The sequence below is a fragment of the Papio anubis genome, chromosome 5, assembly GCF_008728515.1.
Source record: "Papio anubis isolate 15944 chromosome 5, Panubis1.0, whole genome shotgun sequence".
Classification (NCBI taxonomy): domain Eukaryota; kingdom Metazoa; phylum Chordata; class Mammalia; order Primates; family Cercopithecidae; genus Papio; species Papio anubis.
In genome coordinates, this window is record NC_044980.1 from 19,209,864 (window position 1) to 19,236,056 (window position 26,193).

Here is a 26,193-nt window from a genome sequence, read left to right on the forward strand (position 1 = left end):
CTAGAGCAATCAGACAAGAGAAAGAAAGAAAGTACATTGAAATTGGTAAAGAAGAAGTCAAACTGTCACTGTTTGCTGATGATATGATTGTTTACCTAGAAAACCCTAAAGACTACTCCAGAAACCTCCTAGAACTGATAAAACAATTCAGCAAAGTTCCAGATACAATATTAATGTGCACAAATCAGTAGTTCTTCTACACACCAACAGCGACCAAGCAGAGAATCAAATCAGGAACTCAACCCCTTTTACAATAGCAAAAACCAAAACAAAACAAAACAAAACTGAGGAATATACTTAACCAAGGAGGTGAAAGACCTCTACAAGGAAAACTACAAAACACTGCTGAAAGGAATCATAGATGACACCAACAAATGGAATCACCTTGAATACAGAATGATTTCCATAAATACATACATCAGAAAAGGTAAGCAACTGTAAAAATTTTTAAGATAACATTTTTTAATTAAGGAAATCTACTGTTTATACCTAAAATAAAAATTACACTAAATATATGTTGAATATGTGTTCATACATATTTGTGAGTTTCCATTTCCATAATTTAAATGTATTTTAAGACAGAGTCTTCCTTGAAATCCATCTTCCCAAGCTTCAAGACAGTCACTCACCAGAGCATCCTCCTCCCACTACAGCTACTCCCTAGTTGCTAGTGTCTCCCTGTCTTTTCAACCTACAGGTGTTTGTTGCTCCACTTCCGGTCCCTTATGTTCTTAACGTTTTCTCTCATATTCATTATCTTCACTTTAAGTGCAATCTAATATTGCACATGAATTTTTATTTTATTCCTGCACCACAAAGCTCTCCCTGCAACTCCACAGTTGCGTATTCCACTGACTCCATTTTATCCCCACTTGGACGTCTCAGTCTATAAATGTGCAAAACTCAGGTCTTTGTTTCTACTGCCTCTCTCCTTCTCCTGTCCAACTTGATTCTCCTCAAGTATTTTGTTTCTTAGGGAATATCAACTGCTTCCTTCTTATTGTTTAGGATGCAAATATCACAGTGTACCCTTTCCCATCACTTTATCCCATCAGACTTATATCTTAAATAGTAACACATCCTGCCAACTTTATTTTCATGATAAATGCAGAATCAAACCTTTTCTCTCAATCTCCACTGCTGTCACTCTGCTGCAGACAGCATCATCTCTCCTCGGAATTCTTGGGATGGATCTGTAACTGGCCCTGCTTCTGTTCTTGCTCCTCTTCAGTCTATCTGCAACACAGTGGCAAGAGTTTCTTGTTGAAATATCGATCAGATAATGTCACCTCTCTGCTCAGAATGACCAAATACCACCCATACTCTTGTAGGAAAAATCCAAAGTTCTTACACAAATCCAGGATCTATACATGATCTGGTTTCTATTATTTCTTAACATTATCACCTCCTATATTCTATTTGTTAGTCCATTTTCTGCTGCTATAACCAAACACCACAGAAGGAATAATTTACAAAGAGCAGGCATTTATTTCCTCACAGTTCAGTTATGGAGGCTAAGAAGTCCAGGACTGAAGGAACTGGCATCTGGTGGGGGCTTTCTTGCTGGGTCTTCATGTTGTGGCAAGAGCAAGTGAACCCACTCCCAAAAGCTCTCTTAATAAGGGCTGTAATTCACATCCTCATGACCTAAGCACCTTTGAAAAGATGCCACTTCCCAATACTGTTGCATTGGAGGTTAACTTTCCAAGACATGGATTTTGAGGGACACATTCAGATCATAACACTCCATTTCAATTACTTCACTGAGCTCTGCTGTTCTTGTTGTGTGTCAACTAGCCAGGGGTGTCCCTTCCCTAGGACTCTTGCACTTGCTTTTCATACTCCCTGGAATATTGTTCCTGAGATATCAACATGGTTCATATACATACTTCCTCCTGGGCTTTATTCAAAGTATTCTTCTTAGAAAGGGCTTCCTAGCCAAATAGATAAAATATCAAACCACCATCTATCTCTTGACAATCTTTTTTCTGCATCGCTTTTTCATTTTTTCCCTTTAACAATTTTCTACAAATACTATAAAATATTAATTATGCCCTGGTTTACCAGCTTTCTTCTCAAATAGATTGCAACCTCCATGAATGAATGAATACAAAATTTTAATTTACTATAGAACAGGTAAAATATAATTTAATATGTAACTGGATTTTATTTTTGCCTTAAAAAAATTTCTGCAAGTAGAATTTTAGTTGCCAAAATGGAAACTCTACTGATTGGTCTTTGGGAACTGGTTTATTTTTTATTTTTTATTTTTTTTGAGACGGAGTCTCGCTCTGTCACCCAGGCTGGAGTGCAGTGGCCGGATCTCAGCTCACTGCAAGCTCCGCCTCCCAGGTTTATGCCATTCTCCTGCCTCAGCCTCCCGAGTAGCTGGGACTGCAGGCGCCCGCCACCTCGCCCGGCTAGTTTTTTGTATTTTTTAGTAGAGACGGGGTTTCACCGTGTTAGCCAGGATGGTCTTGATCTCCTGACCTTGTGATCCGCCCGTCTCGGCCTCCCAAAGTGCTGGGATTACAGGCTTGAGCCACCACGCCCGGCCGGGAACTGGTTTATTTTATAACCTCAATCATACAATGCTTTCCCATCTATTGCTCAGCTAAATAGAACAAATGACTCAAAAAGTGGGTACTCCATAACAGCAAAATTAACTATAACCAAAATATATTTTCATGTACACTATCATGGCTCATTCAAATTATATCACATTAGTAAAAACTACTAATGAGATATTAAAAAATAAATATAAACAACACAGAAAAATCTGGAAAACTCACATTTCTTTCTCACAATAATTTTTCTAAAATTTTTAAAAAATTATAGCATGCATACAATTTAACTATTAAGCTTAATAATTTATATTTAATTGCCATACATTTATCATTGCTTTATTCAAATTATTAAATTAATTTTACCTTATTAAGAAGTTTCTTTATTTTTGTGATATTTTTAATTATTTCCTAATTTATTCTCACAAGTTGTGTATAAGGGAGTCTACCCTTTCCTATCTCTCACAGTGAGTTGCAAATTGCTTTTTAAAATCAATATATTGATTTTTACTTCCACCAGGCAGGAGTAAGTATAAGTAAAAGTTTGATCATAACTGTGTCAACATTGGTTTCAGAAATTCTTTAAAATATTATAATTTGAGGCCAGGCGCTGTGGCTCAAGCCTGTAATCCCAGCACTTTGGAAGGCCAAGGCGTGCGGATCACAAGGTCAGGCGATCAAGACCATCCTGGCTAACATGGAGAAACCCCGTCTCTACTAATAATACAAAAAATTAGCTGAGCTTGGTGGCGGGCGCCTGTAATCCCAGCTACTCGGGAAGCTGAGGCAGGAGAATCGCTTGAACCTGGGAGGTGGAGCCTGCAGTGAGCCAAGATCGTGACACTGCACTCCAGCCTGGGAGACAGACTGAGATTCTGTCTCAAAAAAAAAAAAAAAAGTAAATATATAATTTGACGGATTAAAATGGCTTCCAACCTCATTTATATCACACTAGTAACTGTGGATCTAACCTAGATTTTTTATTTAAAATACTTTTAATATCAAGTAGACTGAAAATAATTGGATGAAATGACATTATCAGTAATATCTAATTGCGCATAGTTACATATAAGTCATACGTAAGTCATCTGTATTAATCCTAAAGGCCTCAAAATAATGGCAATAAATACCTATTTGAGAGTCTTGATGATTATCTAAACATAAAATGAAATAGAAATGATAGTTGAATTTCTTTTCAGTGGAGGCATCTGGATATCTTCAATTTATTTTACCAACAATTCATCTATCATATTCTATGTGCTTCGAGTAAAAGCTTGAATTAGACATAGTCCTGGCATTGAAGGACGTTGATTAAAGCAAATATTTCACTCAATATTTTTAGGGATCAAACTTTGTTCATTTTGTTCTCAGACCTACCAGGAAATTTCTAAATTTATGTGGCTCAATAATGTAGAAATTTATATATCAGAACTTTCTAGTATCCACAGAAGCAACATCCGAGCATGTCAGGGTGCACTAGAGCAAATGCTCCTCTTAGACCTGCTCCTACATTTCCTCTCTATCTGTTAATTTTCCCAGAAATAGCTTCCTGGAACATGTACCACACTTAGAAGTCAAAATACTACCAGCAGTGATAGAGGTTCTCAATTATTTAACTTGTGCTGGCCTTTTCTTTGTCATTTAAAAAGATTGCAATAAGGGATTATTTAAATAGATAATATATCTATGCAATCATATGCAATAATCAAAATGCATAATAATAAATATGGCAGGGATACCCACCAATTCAAAGTACCTTGACCTAATGAGTGACCTGCTAACAAATGGATGTCTTTAACATTGAACTACGCATCAGACATATGCCTAATGGCATACTGGACTCATAAAAAATCATGTATCCTCTCTACTATTCACATGGAAGACAAACATCCTACAAAATTAGTTACATGTAATATTATGAAATTGTGTTTATTTTATTTAAATATATATTTGTGCACATGTGTTTATGTGACTGTATGCCTCTCTATATCACTATATCTTTCTAAAAATATATATAATTTTAGTTGTACATATATATCCATATTAATCTATTCATTAAAAAATTATTTTTAAAATATACACTAAGCATTAATAATAGTTACTGTTTAAGAATAAATCTCAAGTCACATTCTATATTAACCTTTAACCTCAACATTTATACTATCTCTAAGTTTTAATTTCCTCTTGTCCCAAAAATGCTAGCATATGATAATATAGCCCTCGTCCCTCAGTTTACTGGCAAGATCTTTCACAGTACTGTGTTAGGGATCTAGGAAAACACCTACCAGTTGAAACATATTCATTATCAAAGCGAAAGGAGGGGATTTATCTGTAGAGCACCCAAACTGGACTGGGCAGTTGCCTACTCAAACAGCATACGCATGAACCTTTTTCTAGATACATCCTTTGATTTGGCTTACAGCAGTGGTTCCCACTGAGTGGTTCTCAAAATTGCATTGAGAACTACTGCTCAAAATTGCTCTAAGCAGTGGTTCTCAATGCAATTTTGCACTCTCCCCAGGGGATAGTTAACAGTGTTGAACAATGTACAGAGAGATTTTTTTATTGACACAAGTTGGAGGTGCTACTACTGGGATCTAGTGGGTAGAGAATAGGTATGCTACTAAGGAGCCTACAATACACAGAAAAGTCCCCCAGGAGAATGATAGAGCTCACAATATCAACAGCACCAAGGTTAAGAAGGCCTAATCTAGAACGTCGTACTACAGAGATGTATAATGGAAAAGTATAATGAAGGCATACAATTAAGCACACTAGGGCTTAAAGTTCTCTACTTATTAAAAAAAAAAAGAAAGAAAGAAAGAAAAGAAAAAAAAAGAAAAAGAATACCATATATGTGCTCTGTCTTTAATGTCTCAATCTCTCTCATTCTTCCCCAGACTTCACTGCATCAGATATATGGATTCAATAGAAGTAAGTTTTTCCTGGTCAATAAGTTCAATATATTTTATCCTAGCTCTGTTGAAGTGTTCCATGCATGTTTAGAGTCCGAAAGACAGTTAAGTCAGGTTGCAGATACTTAAGGTATACTCCTGTCCAATAAGTTAAATAAAGGACTGTTGGGGAGTCCCAAAACTTGCACACATGTGGTTTGTATTCATTAGACTGCAAAAATCAATGCAAAGCCTAATAATGCTATTTATATCAGCCAATGAGACTAAAGTACTTCATATTTATAGCAGCTTTCATCTAAATAATGTATAAAGTTGGAATAAATGACTCATGTATTCTCACAAGTCCACTATATCCATTTGAAATCAGTCATGGAGAGGAATCATAATTTCCAAATTGCACAATGTATGGACTTCATTCTAGCACTGGTTGCCATTGTTCATGCTTGTGACTGCTATAGCTAATTATAATCAGTCTGCACTGGATACAGTTACAGCTAGAGTTTCCTGCCACTCACTGTCCTTCCACTATTATATTCTCCTTTGCTATTGGGTTATCTTCAGCTGGGCATTTCTGTTGCATGTATAACAGTCAATGCTCATTTTCTACCGCCCATTGTTTTCAGATAGGCAATCAATCTTGACCATTGGTATCAGTTCCTTTTTGTTTGTTTGGTTTCTTAAGTTAGCTTTCTCCGAGAAAAAGCATCAGAAGTATGGTTCATAAAATACCCACCAAGGTGCACTAAGTGAATGTCTTATGGAGGAAGTATATCGGTTGACCTATCCCAGGTTAATTTATTATTAAGATATCCAGAATTAAATAAATAACAGGAGGCTTGAGGACAACTGCAATCATAATTGGTGATAGCACCAGAGTGTTACACAATGGAACTAATTATCTACGAGTATCACATCCTACCTTCTTCCTCCCACATCCCAACAAGGTATATGTAAGATCTAGGCTGGACCTCAAACTCTTGATTTAGAATTAAGCATTTACTCTGGTAAGACAAATACACTAAAATAAAAGAACAATTATTGCAGGAGCAAAGCCCCCTGCTTTGAAAAATCCGTGGGTGATCCCAGAGTGAAAAATAAAGGTTTGAAAACACAGTCAGAGCCTGTAGTTAGTTTTTTTGGCTGCATAACAAAATCTTCCTCGGATCTGTCTCTCAGCTCAAAGCAGTGATGCCATCACCTGAGCAAACCGAAAACCATAATACTTTTAGCTAAGATTTTTATTTTATTTTTCTTGACTTCCAACAGGGAAAAAGCAAGGAACATTTATTCTTGACTACAACATTAAATGCAATGAGACATTGAAATAAAAATATTTTAATAGCCCTAGCTAATAAAATTCTATTTTTTCACCTGTTACATATGAAAGATTTGCCTAGAGCCACATCTGTACACAACACACACACACACACACACACACACACACACACGGCATTTTACCTTGTTTTGAAGACATAAAAATCAAGACAAAATAATAGTTATTTCCATACTCAAACAAGAAGTTAAGAAAGGGAAATGAATGGGAGTTAACAAACATAAATAAAGTGTGTTGCTGATCACAGGAGCCTACCTAATTTCTTTTCATGCATCATTTATAAGTGCCCTTTAAAAGAAGCAAAAGTTTCATCTTAAGCTTTAATAAGCATTTAAGGCTGGGATTCGTGGGAAGAAAAAAAAAAAAACAGAATGAAAGAATATAAATGAGGCTTGTCCTGCTGCAGTTTCGGTGCTCAGAAATCACGTAATTTTAGAGGATACTGGAAAGGCAATAATTAAAAAAAAAAAAAAAAAAAAAAAAAAAGCACTATCAAAAATTCAATTTCAGTGCCCCTGTTTCTATTCTGACCATGCGTCCCTTCACTTTTACAGATACACATAAATGACAGCTTATACTCGTGCCATCACTATTGCAATGTGCCTTGCAGAGAGTATCCTTCCAACTTCTTCAGGAAAGACAACAGCACAGCCACAGATAAACATAAACAGACACGCAGCTGGATTCTGAGACTCGCATTCGATAGGCTCTATGGCAGCATTCCTGCATAAGAAAATCCAAATGTATACCAGCGACAAGGCAGCCGGCATTAGCTACAACTTTCCCCTCAGCCCTCGATCCTGTGAAACCCATAGGAGAGGAAGATTTCACCCAATACTGTTTTGACTCAGAACTGGGTAAAGCAGCCCCGCTGTACACAAAAATATTCATGTCACTACAGAGTAAAGTGTCATTTATTGAAGCCTTACCTTGGCTGACTTGCCCTAACTGGTGGAAAGGAACTTAATTTAAAGAAGCAAAGAGGGGACTTTCCCAGAGCTCTGGGCACAGCTGCTCGCGGTCCTCGGAAAGCCCAGACTCAGGCTCCGCGCACCTCGAGCCCTGGGCTCCGAGGCTGGGTCTCTGCAGCTCCCGAGCGCGCCTCTGATTGGCTGGCGGCGCCTGTCTGCCTGATGCTGCGCTCTCCAGGTCTCTCCTCCTTCCTCTTCTCCCTGGCTCTCCTCTCCGCGGCTCCTTTCCCTTCTGCCTCCTTCTCCCCGCAACCCCCCATTCGTGCACACTTTTGGGGCCGCACAAATTCCACAGCACGCAAAACGGACACCCTTTAGTCCCCTCAGCAAGGTCATGTGGAAAACAATTCAGCTCATACTACTACTCCTAAGTAAAATCCCTGATCCAAAGGCATCATCTTAAGTACCAGCTATCTTGAAAAATGACGGCCAGGACTCCGTGACAGTTTAGACCATCAATTCTCTGCGGGGGAGGGGAAACTGGGGAGCGAGAGGGGTTTGACTGTCAGATGGAGTGGGAGTAGCCACCGGGAGGGAACCAGGATATCAGGCAGGGCAGGCGCTGATGTGGCAAGCTGGTAATAAATTTTCATATTCCCGTGCAAAGTCGTCACAGCCTGCTAAACATTCAACTGCTGGCTCATTCATCAGTGATCCATAGTCCGGTGGTAGCCATGAGATTTCGCTTGAGTGATGTCCTTTAACGCCTTCACCCAAAGTACTCAAGGTATGGAGGGTTTATATCAGACAGAGCTTCCCCTTGGAGGTCAGCATTTATATTTGTGAGGACGAATAGGAGCTGCGATCCTTTTCCAACTCCCTTTGCTTGTGCCAGGAAACCTAACACACACACACACAAACTTCTCACCTCTTATTACTCCAGAATAAATTAAATCGATTTGCAATGTACATAGCTTTTGATAACAGGGATTTGAGGTCTGATGGGCTGCATTCAAAATTGATTTGGACAGCAGAAACAACTTTAGTACTTTCTCCCTGCACGAAGTCACCCACACTCACCCATTAAGAACATCAAGCATCCTCATTTAAAGTAAACAAGTGTAGCAGTTTATGTAAATTGAATGGCTATTCTAAGGGTCCCTTGGCAGATATATTGAGAATTGTACAAGACCCCCGTCATTGCAAACACTAAGAGAACGATATTACTTTTTCTGCTTGGTTGATAAAACTACAAATGCCCAGGTTCAGAGGCTTAAAGGAACAAAGACTTAAGCTTAAGAGAGGTAGAGTTATAGGGTGCACAAGCTCTAAAGGCGAGAATACATGGATTCAAATCACGAGTGGGACGTAGCTTTACACCTGAACCTGTTTAAGCTTTTACCCTTCTCGGGGCCTCAGGAAACCACTCCAAAACCTGGAAGGCAATCCTCACTTTAGCAGGTCTCTGTGAATATTTAAACATCTGTGTACTTGTTCAAACTTATGATAAACTTTTGGTAAAGTTATACAACTTCTAATTAATTACCCCCTCTTTTCTTCTTCCCTGAGAAAGATCAAAGAGGTTGAAAAGATAAGGTAAGTTGTATTTCTTGGAAGTTTAAAGGGTCTGAGAGTGAATGTTTGAATCGGCTAAAGTCATATTTGACTATTTTGCTTGAGTGATGTGAAATGTGGAAGGATTTAATTTTATTTAGCTTTCGAAAAGATTAAACAAACTAACAGGAGCAATGAGGTAGAACAAGAACTGGGTTATTTCTAATTGGGAAGGAATTGAACATTTCAGTGTTCTGTTGCTCTTAAGGAAGACATTAGAAGTCAATTAGAATTTGGAAATTTCCAAAATTTAAACTTTTAGAAAAAAATGGAATGGAAACAGCAGCATCAATATGCCAATATTATATTGTGCATTATATATTCTTTCTTATGCAGCTACTGTTTTAAATGGGGGATTCTCCTTGTGTAGTGTCCAGACACAAATTCTTAATTTATTTCAGTTTATTGAAAGAGATGAGAGAATACATTTCTAATCTTTCTATGTTGATGAAGCCCTGAGTGCCCAAAGAAAGAAATAGCTATGAAAAATAAAAGGGATAGAAAAAGAATCTTTAAGTCTGTAAGAAGTCCTGTAGTTTAATTGTTAAAGTTCATGTAACAACATTCTCTAGAAAACCCTAATTCTGTTTATTTGATGGCCTCTAGCTGAATGAAATAAAATGTTTGTTTGTCAGCTTGCTACTGAAGCAGTGGCTGAGACACAAGCAATGAGCATCCTAGGGACATACTTGAAAACAAAACCTGCTTTTGCTGGTCTTCCTTGGTGGTTTTCCCTAGATAAGACTGTAATAAGTGCATCCAGTGGACAGTCATAATGGAAGTCAACAGGCACTTGCTCCTGAGTGCAACGACATGCAGAGAGAATTGTCAACACTGCCAACCAGGACAATCCATTTCTAGAAAAAAGAATTCATTCATCCAGGAAGGATTTGTATCTATGAAACCACACTCTTGGAATAAGGGCCCTAGATTCTCCACAATCCCAATGATGCATACACACTGGGTTTAAATGACTTCTGGAGTTTGACATTCTGAAACTGTGCCAACTTTCCCTAGCCATTGAAAAATAGACCCGTCAGCCACTTAGTGCATCTCTTGTATTTTCACCTTAAAACAAATGAGGAGGAGGAGGAGGAGGAGGAGGAGGAGGAGGAGGAGGAGGAGGAGGCGGCGGCGGCGGCGGCGGCGGCGGTGGAGGAGGAGGAGGAGGATGTGGAGGAGGAGGAGGAGGAGGAGGAGGAGGAGGAGGAGACGACAATGACAAGTGAACCAATGTGGAACTTGCTGGTTGGGGAAAGTCAGGTGGTGGGCAGGTGTTTGTTTTCTCTTTATGTCAAAGATTACTTCAAAAAAGTGGACAATGCATCAGTCACCAGAATTTATTACAGAACTAATCTCTGAAAGTGAAAGCATGGACATTTCTGATACTGAATTCCCACTTTGATTACCTTGGGAGAGTTATTAGAATCATTTTAGCTGGTGACAGAGAAACATCCAACACACGATTGATGCTGGTCAAACCGAACCTGGAAAGATAAAATTGTCATGCTAAATTGTGATCGTTTTCTGAGAGAGGGACTCAGAAAATTGTCTCTTTAGATGTCATCTCACGCTCAATTTTACCCTGGAAATTTAGCAAGCTATGTGATGTTTCCAAACCTGAATAAGGGAGCAATGTAAAGGAAATTTAGAGATATCTCTTGTTATAATTCAGTTTTTAGAACAGTCAACTGCACAAACATGGTGCATTGGCTCATTAACAGTTTTATTGAGATATCCTTGGCACAAACATTATTACATATTTAAGGTATACAACTTGATATTTTGCTATACATACACCATGTGAAATGATCATCTTATAACTAACTAATGTATCTATCTCCTCTATGTAGTTACCATTTTTGTTTACAAGAATATCAAAATACGTGATCTGATTTTTATATAAAGAAAAAGACCTAGTAAATTATAAAGGAACAGGAAATTTCTCTACAACTATTTATTTTATGTGTTTGGTTAGCAAGAACTACAGTTTGTATATTTTTGTTAAAAGAACAAAAGAGAAAACAAGTTGATAAAAAAGTGATCTCTATAGTATGAAAGATGACCTAATGAAGTTAACCTTTACTCATTCTGTCATCTCATTTCAGTTTAACAATTGCACAGAAGGCCGGGCGCGGTGTCACGCCTATAATCCCAGCACTTTGGGAGGCCGAGGCAGGTGGATCATGAGGTCAGGAGATATAGAGACCATCCTGGCTAACACAGTGAAACCCTGTCTCTACTAAAAATTAAAAAAAAAAAAAATTAGCCGGGCATGGTGGCGGGCACCTGTAGTCCCAGCTACTCAGGAGGCTGAGGCAGGAGAATGGCATGAACCCAGGAGGTGGGGGTTGCAATGAGCTGAGATTGCGCCACTGCACTCCAGCCTGGGCAACAGAGAGATTCCATCTCAAAAAAAAAAAAAAAAAAAAAAAAAAGAATTGCAGACTACTAGTAAAATATTAACGCAGAAAAATGAAAGACATCTATCAAGAAGGTTTCACAGATAACCATATGTGCAATTAATACTAAAAAGTAGCATATTCCTTATTCATAATAATAATTAGATCCATGTGTTCACTTTTTAGATTTTTCTTCAATGCATATATAATATCAAAGAACCAATGAGCTTTTTTGGCTCCCATGTAGTAGTATGAATAATTGACAAAGCAAATGGTAAAACTCCTCACTTTCTATTACATATATATTTTATTTCTGTAAAACAGATAATTGTTGTACTGCAAATGATGAAATGAGGACACTGAGTTCCAAAATAAGTGAAAATATAATAGATTATGAATTCTAGCTTTAAGTATTAAAACAGAAAATATAAAGCACATGCCAGACTTTAAGAAAAACAAAACAAAACAAAACAAAATTCAATTGTTGGTAAACTGGGGATTTGATGAGAATAAATTAGTGCCGAAAGACTAGAGTTAAGCAAATATTTTCCTAACTTTCAAAACTTAAATGAGTATGAATTCTATAAATTAGAAATTATTGAACTAAATGTGGAAAGTGGAAAAGGTATAAGATGACTTATTAAGGAGATGAGCAGACCACTATAGGAGAAAACAGTGGGACCGCCTGAGTTTGCACTACATTCACAAATAAGTCATTCTAGAAAAATGCCATTTCTTTCTATTCCAGACATGCAAGACTGGAAATAGAAAAAATGTATATTATATTATATTGTTTTCTCTACATCATCATCATCATCGTAGCCCTCATGATTTCATTATAGCCTACATGGAGAATTTTAAGTAAAATTTTTCGGTGTTGCTACAATTTTGGGGTGTTGTTGTAGTAAGCAACTACCTAAGCATGTTTGAAAATGTCAAACCTTACTCAAGGAAGGTTTCCAGTAGATAGCTGTAGAGCTCCAACTCCAAACCTGGCCTGAAACTGGCTTTTATCAATACCATGAACACCAAAGTCATTCATGAAGAAATTGTCCCTTAGCAGAGCCAGTATTCTTGAAAAACTTGAGTGACATCTCAAATATAATGAAGTAGAAATTCCATAGCTGGATCCCAAAGTATGAATGTATTAAATATATGGTAGTGTGGGGACAGACTTAGAACCAAAACCTGTGAATATGATTTAGATATTTCTACTGACAATAATTTCAGTACAAATCAATTATGTGACAGTTATCAAAAGTGTAAATATAAATTTAGACATCCTTAATAATACCAAAGCACCACAATGAATGTGGTGCTATTACTATCTCTACACTATTAAAGATGAATTCCAAAAATATTGAGAACTTACTTGTAATATTGTATTTTAAGATTATAGCTAATTCTGTTGGTTTTAATTAATGTATATTTTTGTTAGCCTCACCAGATTGCATTCATTCAGTTGACAAAGCTGATACCATCTCTAACTCCTCTGTTTTCCTCACCATTTGAACGATACTAATTCCTTGCTTTTTCTGTAGCACACACATATACACACATATAGATATATACACACATAGATATAGAAATATAAATATTAGATATATAGATATACCTCTATATATCTTTTATGTGTACACACACATATACATGCATATGGATATACACACATATAGATATGATATATAGATATTAGATATATAGCTATACCTCTCTATCTAGCCTCTTAGTTCTGTGTCCCTGGAGAACCCTGACAGATACAATAGGTAATGTCATGGCCATTTTACTGATGAAGATAGTAGGCACATATATTTATGTAATTTTTCGTGTTTGTTTAGTTCCAGATACTGTGCCCTTAATTATTATGCCACGCTTCCTCTAACTATAACACAAGTCGCTAAAATGGCATATCGGCAGACTATTAAAAGTATTTTTCAGCCTAAAATATTAGAGCCTAGTTTAACCTGTTGGAGAAAATGCTTTCTGAGAGGAGGTGTTCTTTGAGCTGTATTCTTTGTTCTGAATCTTGAAAGAGGAATAAAGTAGAGGTAGGCTACAGAAAAAGCAAGGAATGGGTATAGTTCAAATGGTGAGGAAACGAAGGAAGTTAGAAAGGCATATTATCAACACAATCAACTAATGGCTCTAACTCTAACCAGCACCTCTTCCTTCCTTCCTTCCCTTCCTTCCTTCTATACTATATACATATATATACCTTCCACATACACTTATGCACATACATGCATACGCAATACACATATGCACATACATGCATGCACATATACACATGTGCACATATATGCATGCACACATACGCATGTGCACATATATACATGCACACATATATGCACATATATGCATACATGCATGCATATATATATATACATACACACACACCCCCCTCTCTATTCCCTACTTTCTATTTCTCTGGAGAACCCTGACTGATAAGTAATGTGGTAAATAACTTTCTCTATCATTGAATATTAATGTCATCCCAAGTTTTTGATATAAACAATGTTTTAATGAACATCTCCGTTTATAAATTTTTCCTAGGTCTCTGACTATCGCACTTGAAAAGGCTACTGAAATTGAAACTACTAAGTAAAATATATGAATTGTTGTCAAAACTCATGATTACTTTATTGCTTCCCAACACCACTAGTGACGAGTAAAAGATTAATTAGTTCCTTGCTACTTTCTAGCAATAACATGTTTTCCTTTTCTCAGTCTACCACGTCTAATGCTAACCTCTTCCAGTATATATATACACAGAGATGTACATGTGTGTCTGTATGTGTGTATATATAGAGAGAAAGAGACTACATATATATATATATATATAGAGAGAGAGAGAGAGAGAGAGAGGAGAGAGAGAGAGAGATGTAGAAAAAGATATATAGACAAAGAGCTAATGCAGTCATGGAGTCTAAGATGTCCCATGATCTGCGCCTGCAAGCTGGAGGCCTAGGAAAGCTGGTGTATTTCCAGTTCAAACCCGAAGGTTTGAGCACCAATGCTCAAGGACAGGAAAAGATATTCCAGCTCAAGCAGAAACAAATTTGTCCTTTCCTCTTCCTTTTTATTCTACTCAGGCACTCAACAGATTGGATGAAGCACACCCACATTGACGAGGGTGGTCTACCATGGTAAATGGCTAAGCTCTTCCAGAAACACCCTCGGACACACTTTGAGTACTGTTTTACCAGCTATCTAAGCACCACTTAGCCCAGTCACATTGAAACATATAATAAACCACCACACCTATTTCTAGGCTTCCTAGGAGAATTAAATATGCATAGAAAATTATCAGGCATATAGTAGAATTTATGTAAACTTGCTTTTTTATCATTATATATTTACATATCTGTTTATTAATTGAATGCAAGCTACAAATGTGTATCTGGTACAAAAAATGTCTTAATGCAGCTAGGTATAATATACATAACTCAAGATTGGCATTGGAAGACATAGAGTCAAGCCATACATTGACCACTCATATTAAATATAGAGTTGTTGAACCAGATTGTTTTACTCTCTGAACGTACTACCTCACTTTTAGACTAGGATACTACCCTCATCTGATAGAGCTGTTGCAAGCTTAAAAAAAAATAATAAAACTTTAAATGTGCCAAAAGGTCTAGTATAGTCTTTGGCATAACAAAGACTTTGGATAATGGCTATCTAAATCCCAGTTGTAAGCGCTCAGTAAATGTGTACTACTATCATAAATCATATTTGCTCTCTGTGCTTCCTTTTCCTTTATAGCAGAAAGAGGCAAGTCACAAATAAACAAAATCTTACCTGGAAGCTTTTCATTAAAAGAAAACTATAGCTTCCATTGAATATCCTGGGGATAGTACTCACTCAGTTCAACCTCCCATATCTGCATTTAACTTTTTGGCTCTATGTAACAAAAATTGACATTTAGAAGATCCTGAAGCATTTTAAGATTCTTAACCACCAAAGAAATACTATATTGCACTCAGGGCACAATATTTATAGTACCAGTAAAGAGGCAAATGTTCAAAATCATTTTAATGACTTTTGTTTACAAAAAAGGGTTATTTTATTAATATTCAATGAATCCAAACTTAAGGTTGACCAAATCATTGATCTTTTCAGAACTATATTCAATTGACTAATGTGCATTTGTGCCCATCCCCTAAAGTATAGTAATATATAGTAACCCAAAATTACTGTTTTCCTTAGGAACATCTTATGAGAGACTTTGAAAAATGATGCGTATATTGAGCCTCTTAACATTTAATATATCAGATTATTCTGTCACTAGAAGTTCTTACACAATATTTTCAATAAATTATCAGCATTATGTTCTAAAGTGTACAAGTTTTGGATTTTCTCTATTACTGAACATTAATGTCCTTCCCAAGTTTTTGATATAAACAATGATTTAATGAAAATCGCAGTTTATAAATCTTTCCTGGGTCTCTGACTACGGCACTTGAAAAGATTACTGAAATTCTAACTACTAGGTAAAATATATGAACATTTCTCGAAACTCATGATTACTTTACTGCTTCCCAACACCATTAGTGAAGTGTAAAAGGTTAAATAGTTCCTCACTACCTTCTAGCAATACCATTTTCTTCTATGTGCTTATTCAATAGTTGAAAATTAATATCTCATTGTTTCAATTTCTGTTCATGTGTTTACCAGAATGTTTATTGACCATTTTCTTGTCTTCCTTTAATAATTTCTGTTCACATCCATTTATCTATCATGTTATTGCTAATTGGGAAATATAATGGATTTAAATTGTCTTAATGGTCAGTCAGGGGATATGCTAGAAAGTTCTGAAATTTCTATTGTTCTTTCTTACCCATTACCAAAATATGGGACTCTGTAAACATAAACATATACACATACATATATGAATATATGTACACATGACTAGATTTATTCAGAAAATACAAACAGAATATCAGTTAACATAGAATGGATCTAGGTTTTGTAGAGGGACATAAAGAAGCTAAGAAACTAGAAAGAAGTTACTGAAATGCTGTGCAATACCATAGATTCCATAAGTTATGTAAGGATAATGTCCCTTTTATATTAAAAAATAATTACTTTCAATGAGTTGATAAAGCATTGTTGGGAGAGGTAGAATTTGAGGTAGGTTTTAAATAATAAGGAGGTCTAAAATAGAAATTGATGAATGGAAAAACTTTTAAAACAAAATAAAATATTTTAAAAAGCAAGTATCTCTCCAGAGATGTATGCATCAGAATCTCCAAAGAATGTGGCCTCGCTATTGAAATTTAAAAATAGTTTCCCAGAATATTCTGGATGGCTGTACACTGTTACAGCATGTATCACATTTATGATATACTTTGATTGACTTTTATACTCTCTCTTAAGATCCCCAAAGCAGACTTACTATAGAACTCAGGCATTTCTGAGAAGATGAATAAAATGGAATACAACATTTTCAAAATTCAATCTTCTTTTCTGGGTCATTGCTGGACAGTCTCAAGCATTAATTACTCCTGTATCTAGGCTTCCAGTATCACTTTGTTTTCATCTATGCCTAGGTACTCAGCAGAGAGTAACATAATGTGTCCATAATCATATCGTTATGCAGAGGTAAACTCTAAAGTCTTTGAGAACCAATAGAAAGTATACTTAAAAGTTTTCTATCCCAGCATTTGCTTCATCTGATTGCAGGTCAACCTAAGTGCAAGGTTTATGGACTGCAACAATGGTAAGCTACAGCCCATACCTCAAGAAGCTTATAATACAGTGGAGGATGCATAAATGTCAACATTTCATCATAACGCAATACCATCATAAAGGCATGCATAAGGTGTCATGAAAGTTTCTTAATTCATGTTGAGTATGTAGAGAAAGTTTCCTAGAAGAGCTAAGTTGGACAATAAAGAGTATTACTCTAAAATGACAAGAAGAGGACAGAGAACATGACAGCGTGTTAAAAGATGTTCATAAAACCTTGTATCCAAAAAGAAAGGTACAAGCAGCCTGGAAACATGAAATGGAAAATCAGAGCAAAGTGATCATGCAGAAGTTATATTCCTGTTAAGGGCCTTGGACTTCATTAAATGAGTGATTTAAACCAGGATAATGAAATGGTAATATTTGATTTCACAACTAAGTCTCTGCCCCGCTGGCAAAGTGGCCAAGCTTAGGGGAGTAAAATTCAATGCTTGGGGACGGGTTTGGAAGCTATCCAGAATAATCTAGAATGTTATTACGAGTTTATTGGCTACATAAGTTTTGCTGGAGAAACAAGTATGAAGATGGGCTAAAATATTTTAAAATAATAAAAAATTAAAATAGGATGACTTTGGTTATTGACTTTGGAAATGGGTGGGTGTGATGATCAAGGAACAATTCCAGGCTGTTATGAATCTGGTTAGAGGGTTTGTATCATCAGGGAGGGCACTGTCAGAGGAAGACTAGTTTGAGGGAAGGAGATAATAAATTGATTTGAGGTCACATTGACTTTGATGGGCTCATTAGATATCAACAAATGATTGTCCAGTTGGTTACTAGTTTCATGCTAAGAGAACAATTCAGAGTTCAAAATAAAATTTGAGGAGACATTTATATATAATTGTTCAATATCTGTTTTTCGTGGATTTTTTTTTCAAGGATGGCAGAAAGAAGGACAGAACCCTAAACAGTATTAGTGTTGTAGTGTGAGTTAAGGGGGAGAATCCTTTCACGTGGAAAATAAGCAGTCATAGATGCAAGACAAAAAAATCACAAGTTTAGGGTCACAAAATTAATGAAATAGAGAAGGTTGCCAAGCTTAGAGGAATGAATCATATTAATTTTGATAGTATAAGAAGTGAACTCTCATGTTATGTTTGGCTATTTGTAACACCGGAATTGGCAGTCAAGAAATTGGTGGCAAAAGAAGACAGCCTGGTAGTAAATGAAAAAAATATAGAACAAGGTGGAATGATTTTTCAATAAAGGAAGCAGAGAATTGTAACATTGAAACAAAGCATTATGGAGTTCAAGAAAGAAATGTTAAATTATTATTACCATTGTTTGAGCGGAAGACAGTTTACCTAAAGAGAAAGTTAGCTATAAAAGATAATAAGGTGCTAAGGAAAAAGAGAAAAAGTAAAATATAAGATAAAGTCCCTGAAAATACAAGAGATTTACGAAGATACCAGACCTGTCCCTCATTTAGGGCTTCTCACATCATTGAAGGAACTATTATTTACACACACACACCCCTTGTAAACACACACACATATTCACATAACTCCTTCACAATTGCCTACATAAAACTGTGGACACAGCTAGGCACGGGGACTCACGCCTATGATCCCAGCACTTTGGAAGGCCGAGGCGGGTGGATCACCTGAGGTCAGGAGTTCGAGACCAGCCTGGCCAACATGGTGAAATCCCGTTTCAACAAAAAATACAAGATTAATCAGGCATGGTGGCAGGTGCCTATAATCCCAGCTACTTGAAAGGATGAGGCAAGATAATCACTTGAACCTGGGAGGCAGAGGTTGCAGTGAGTTGAGACTGTGTCATTGCGCTCCAGCTTGGGCAAAAAGACTGAAACTCCATCTTAATAATAATAATAATAATAATTCTGGACACTACCCTCAACGTTTTTCTCACCACAAGGAGTAGCTACATTATTGGGAGAATGAGAAAACTGTGTAAAATGAAAATGTAGGGATTATTAAAAATTATGGAGAATTTCAGGATGACCATCGCAGAGCGTTAATACCAAGCATGAGGCCAGTTCTGAATATAGGGCTTTATACATCTGCAGAGGTCACAAGCTTATGAAGCAGCCCGACTCACCACTCTACCAATCCAATGAATCAAGCTCCACTCATTCTGTTTTACTGATCATTCTCAAATTATGTATTCAGTTCCCTCTCAAGTTCTTTCAGATTCATATAGTCCCCCAATTCGACTATCATCTCTTTTGTTAATTAGGTATGTAGGATGACTGTCACAGAACAGGAGTGCTGACCTTTCACATCATTGCAGTGAGACCAAACTATATGGTGAGGGGGTGGGAGGCAGTAGGAAAAGTGTTCCTAGTTTTGGTACCTTACATAAGGTACAAATGCATTAGAATGTGGATTTGTAATGTGGGAACAGATGCATTAGAATAAGAGCCCAATATAGGGATGGGGTTGGCCTAGCGGGGACACTGTCCACATAATCCAAGATTTTTAATAGATTACTAAACTATATTGACTGAATACACAGTGGTTGATTAGCACTCTGCTGGTTGTGTTACAGGATAAAAAAGCTGTAATTTATAGTTACAACCAAAAAGATATAATGAATGCCTTTCACTTAGTATAAGAATAAAAAAGGGAAAAGTAAACAAATTGGAGACATTTAGAGAAAGAATTACACATCACACAGTGGAGCTAAAAATAAGAGTTTTATAGCTTGATCCTGGAAGAAAAAAAGTGGCACTGTCAGTAGTAGAAAGTGAGAAGAAAGTTGTAAGATCGGATTAGAAATATAATAGCTTTGGTTTGAAATATGCTGATGCTGAGGTGTTAGCCAAACATTTTGATGAGATAGCCAAGAGTCAGTTCGCAATATTATATTGTGGCTTGGGAAAATAGCTTTGAGTGGGAGACATAATTTTATGAGTCAGCCACAGATGATTATGTTGATAATAACAATAATGATATATGCTGTACAGCCCCTCATGGATGACAGGAAAGTTTCTAGGGGATCAGTGATAGAACTAGCTAGATGATGAGAGAAAGAAAGAGCAGGTGAAAGATGAGAATGGAACGGAGAAAAATAGAGGACAGAAAACAAGGGAGAAGAAAAATGGTACTTTAAAGGAAAAGTCTGAAGAGCTGATCAGAAAACATTACAAAATATTTAGTTGATATGAATTTAAAAAGCCATTTTAGTAAAATAAAACTTTATATTATTAATTAGTAAACAGAAGTTTACTCACATTTGCAAAGGTTGGCAAAATTAAAATGTGGCAACTCCAGGGTAAGGTTTGGTGACTGTGAAAAAATGATGTAACTAAAAATAGATCAAATTAACTTAGTATAGTAGAGATTTACATATTCTACAGCATGCAAAATTGTCAAATGAAGTCTCATAATTTCTCTTTATTTTAATGCACGGGAAGCTTGATCTTAATTTGAGAATGTGTGATTAGCTATGCTTTACCATTTCCTTGCTTATTCAATGTTGCTTTATAAAAGGACTGCCAAGTAGTAAGCATATATACGTATTCATGGAGAAAATTAAAGACTGTATTGAAAGCAAGCAGTTGAAATGTGAATTCTAGTACTTTCCCCTACTGAGTGTATAGGTGAATATGTGTTTGAGGGCATAAGAGGAAGAGTAGGTGTTATATAATAAATGCTATTTATATTACTATCTTGAAAGAAAACTTAGACCATGACATAAAGTCTGATTATTTTTAACTCAGAAAAAAATGTATAGAGGCCATCAACCCCATAAAGAACAGAACAAGCTAAAAAGAGAACAGTGTCTCTGAAGCATTGTCCAGAAAGTGTGTCCAAAATAAATTCCATATTGCCAGGGTTAATTTGGGACTCTAGGAAGATTGGTTAGATAAAATGGGATTTCATTTTCATATCTCAGGATGCCTTATGTCATTATTCTTTTTCCTTTTTTTCCTTTTTTACTGCAAGTCAATTGCATGTGGTGTGCTGAAATAATTTCTCTGTAGGTCTCTTGTGTTGTATAAGCCCAGGCCTTTCGGTCATCATAGGCAATTGAGAATTACACCACAGGCTCAGGTGAACAGTGAAAATCAGGTTTTAAATTCATTGTTCTGCTCAGCATCAGGCTCTCAGAGTGGCAAAATTAAAATGTAGGTAGGGATAGGTTATTCCCGGAACACTGCAGTCACACTGAGCATACACATAGGCCTCAAGTCATTTTCAAAGTGGCACTGTCATTGTCCTACTCTGTCTATCTAAAGATTACTCAAGCTGCCAATATTCATATATCAGGGTTGGCAGTTTTACACACAGTGTCCCTAACCATATGTTCTGCTCATCGTTACTAACTAGTCATTATTGACATTGATGGTTTCCTTATCATGTTCCTCAAGCCAGAATTTTCCTTTCTAAAGTCCCCTAAATCTTTCCAGTACATTTCTACTGTGTTTTGAATTGTACTCCACACATTAAGGGGATCCAATTTGTAGAACTTTTCTATGGAAACATCATTGGTCCTATTTAATTAACCATTTCTGAATTCCCCCAGAACTTTATTGCATATATGGCAGATACATTTCTTACGCCATTCGTTTATTTTTTAATGGAATTTGAAAACAAATCTTTATACTTTGGATACAGACTAACTTCAGTCAAATTTTAGCTTTGCCACTTATTTGATTTGTTGCCTTTAATAAGCACTGGCTCTCAGTTTGCACATCTTTTAATGGTAGAATAGCACACTTCTGGAAGATAAGTTGTACTAGTTACACATACTGAAAGCAATAACTTATGTAATTTACCTCTTAGAGTATATGATGCATGTATATGCTCAGTAAATAATAGTTATAACAATAGACACGACCTCTCAGTTACCACTATGATTTTACCAAACTGTACATATATATAACATATTTCCAAATGTGACTACGTTATAAGTGACCACAACAAGGACGAGAACACATTACAAAAGAAAAATAGGGAATGATTTGCGGAGATATCAATATGGTTCATTTGTTAACATCTTGTGCTATTGAGATTACCTACTTCTCTGAAAAGTGAAAGGCAGGACTAAAGAAGGGATCTGCTGCCATCCACAATCTGTTCAGGGGAGATATAGATTTTTCTCTATTTCAGAGTTCCAGAGGACAAAAATCAGAGCCTAGAGATAAAGAGGATTGGTTTGCCAATCACGGAATCTGTAGAGCACAACAATGTGTATATGAAACAGAGAAAAAGTCAAAAAGGAACCCAACCAAAATAAACCCAAAAAAAGCAATTCTCCTATTGGGCGTGTTTCCTGCTAAATTGTCACTGTTTACATGCTAATTAATTATGATGTGAACCTACTCAATCATTTTAGAACATTATCAGTGTTGCCTTTACCAATTTTAATGGATTTTGTCTGAAATCAGCTAGAATAAGTATATGGATGTGAAAAGATACAAAACCAGTTTAGAAGAGTCAAGCAATGCTTTTGGCCCAGTTTAGAATGTTAAAAAGGCACAACAAACCCCACAAAGTTATTCAAATCTGCAAACTTTATTAAAATTGCAACATATATAAATATCAGTATGAGGCTGCATGTGTACTTGTACATGTTGGAGGGTTGTGGGTAGAAGATTAAAATAGTAATTTTCTGTTACAGTTTCAAGTTGCTGGATAAATGTCACACTACTCTATAAATTGTTCTGTCTTCAGATTGTAAACACAGACTTCAAGTGGGCAAATGTCTCTTCCTAGTAATTGTACTATATTTCCCATTTTTTTTAAAATTTCCAAAACAAAAATTCTCAATTATTTGTCTCTTCTCTGTCCTAGAACCTCCTTTTCTCCTCTAACAAAAGATTCTATATCAATTTTATTTATAAAATAGACATAATAACAAAATAACTATTTCTTTTCTTGTCAGAAAATCTAGTAAACTACTTGCATCTAATACATTGTTTTTGTATCATAGTTTTAGTTCTTTCTCACGTTACAATGATACTTGTGCCCTTATCTAAAGTTAACTACTTGCTGTTTGCTCTCAATCCAATCTGCTAGAGATTGTCCTTGGTATCACATCAGTCTTCTCACTCATCAGCAAGGCCATGACATGGTCTGGATCTGGTTGGACTGATTTTTACTATTTTCACTGGTCCAAGCCACTTTCTTTTCTTACCAAGGCTCCAGCAACAGCATCCCCCACCCCCAAGGGAATCTCCTGTTTTCTGCAAAGCAGAGAGACTATTACATCAAGGTGAAATCATCATTATTTTAGCAACTGGGCATTGTCTCTGACCTGTCATCCTGTATCACATGAATGCTAAAGGAGGTCTAAATATCCAGCTCCTTTATATATATGATTCTTGCATTCAGCCCTCCCATTAAAAGGTGGGGTTGATTGGAGAGATCACTTCACCCAATTGTATGGCAAGCTATTGTCTTCTATACTCATTAATTAACTTCATTTTTCATAAATATGAATAGGTCACCAAGAATCAGCCAATATATGAGGAAACTTAAGCAGTAATGAGGATATCTAAGATGGAACAATTATTGACTTTGGAAATGAATAAATAAAATTCTGGGATAGGAAATATTTGTAAATGTAAAAGATGGCAAACCTTTATAAATAGTTCAACAGATGGGCTGGATTACAGAATGGCTGTACTACAGAATACATTGTTGATGAAGAAGAAAAGGCTGAAAATGTATGGCATTGAAGAAATCACTACAAAGGGAAACATCACATGAATATAAAGAGGAATACAGGGTGTGTCAAATTCCACTATCTATCTACAAGGAGTTCCAAATAACAGAGAAAATAAAAAATAAATTCCAAGACCCAATAAAATGAGTTAAGAATCCCTGTGATTGAGGGAAGACACAAGTCTTCATCATTGAAATAACACACCAAATACTAAAAGAGAATAATGGGAAAAAATCCATATACATTTCTGGAGAAATCGGAAAATGCCAGAACTAAAGACAAATTTGAATGAATTCCATATAGAAAAAAATAAATAAAGCTGATTATCTACCAAGAAATAAACATCCAAATGACTTTAGACATCTCACCAGTGACACTGAATACTAGGAGACGGCAGCAGACCCTAATCTGAACAGATGCTTGAATCTGGCAATTAATGCATAACTTGCCATATTATCCAATAAAAAATAATGGCAAAATAAGTATGTTTGAACATGAAACCTTCAGGAATTTAGTCCACACTTATATACAAACTGTATATGTGTGTGTGTGTATATATATATGTGTGTGTGTATATATGTATATGTATAGACATATATATGTATAGACACACACACACTTTCCATTAATTGATAAATTGATTCTTATGATTAAATAAGTTTGAGAAATGATCGTTAGACGTTAACCTTAGCAGACTGTTCTTTGCCAACAATTTCTATATATATATATACACACACACACATACCTACACACGCACATACATATATATATGCGCGCACACACACACATATGTATAATTTTAAAGTTATTAAAGATAGTTAATAACCAAATGAGAAAGAATGAAAAATAAGTAAACAAAAGGAAGACACTGATGCAAACAATACTGGTAAGAATACAGATCCAGACAAAAAATCATTAGGTTAATTTTGCCTAATTATAAAACTAATTTTGGATCTTCCTAGACCAACTAAATTAACTTCTTCATTAAAGATGTCTAAACATCTGGATATTTAACAATCTTCCATGAATTCATTTCTATGATTAGACACGTTGGGAGAATGACTATTAGCACTTGACATTTGGAGATTGTCCTTTGAGTAACAATTTGAAAGAGATAGAATTTCATATGGGCATTAAAATATTTATTGAATTTTCTTTTGATAAAGCCAGAAAATAAGAGAACAACTAGGTGTTCAAATCAATATAAAATTCAAAAACATATAACACACTAAATAACATGTCACAAGATTGAAAAGGCAAGATGGAAGGGGGTAAGTATATAGATTTCATTATTTTTATTAAAAGTAATAAACTTGATTGGAGAAATAAAAGAGAATTTTTCTTAACCATAAAGGCATAGACTAGAAGAATTAGAGATGGGAAGTGGAAGGGTTCAGGAGGAAACAGGTCATTTAAGAGTGTTAAATTTATTCTTTAGAAGTAGGGAGTTAATAGATAAATAATTTTTTCACAAGTTATGAGAATAATAAAATTATTTACAATAATATTGTCTACCAAAAGAATTTAAAATAGCAATTACTCTAGGGAACAGAGCTTGAAGGAAAAACTTTTCTTCTCATTTAAATATTTGGAACTGTTAGAATTTCTAAACTATGAAGATATCTACAATGTCTACAATGACAGCAACCAAGATGCTCACTAAGATGATAATTGGAAACAAGGGTTAGTGCTCAGATTGATGAAATATGAACTTACTTTGGATTTCCCCTTTTCCTACTTCTCCCTGTTTTCATATATTCCTAAATTAGCACATGGTATTTTATAATTAGAAACTACGCTTTTGTAGTTGTGTGGATTAATCATTACCATGATTATAAAGATATAATCTTGTTTTAAACATATGTCATGAAACACAGTACTTAGCTGCTTTTTGCATGTTAAGTCTGTTTAATACATTAATTTTATAAAATATGTTAAAAATCTAATGAAACACTAAAATATATAAAACAGTTCCTTTCAAAATCACAACAAAAATTTCTTATAATATTAGTTAACTTAGAGGCAAATATGATGCATATATAAGACAAAAATGCAAAAGAATCTAAA

General features: G+C 35.7%; 1 protein-coding gene and 1 long non-coding RNA gene across 11 annotated transcripts in view; one reads left to right on the top strand and one right to left on the bottom strand.

The window, feature by feature from the left end:
• Positions 1-26,193, bottom strand: part of CDH18 (cadherin 18) — a 1,104,333-nt gene that overhangs the window by 505,812 nt on the left and 572,328 nt on the right. For 2 of the 10 annotated variants that reach the window (XM_021940116.2, XM_021940115.2), the window contains exons 1-2: positions 7,742-8,261; positions 1,120-1,232 (exon numbers count right to left, since the gene is read on the bottom strand). The gene's annotated coding sequence lies outside the window, so the exon portion shown is untranslated. Of the gene's footprint in view, positions 1-1,119; positions 1,237-7,741; positions 8,262-10,746; positions 11,456-26,193 lie in introns of those variants that run through there. The other 8 variants (XM_017959461.3, XM_017959460.3, XM_017959453.3 and 5 more) reach the window with 6 other exon arrangements.
• On the top strand, positions 279-7,448 carry LOC103884986. Its single transcript, XR_647857.3, has 3 exons — positions 279-427; positions 5,465-5,498; positions 7,367-7,448. It is a non-coding gene; the product is annotated as an uncharacterized LOC103884986 (long non-coding RNA).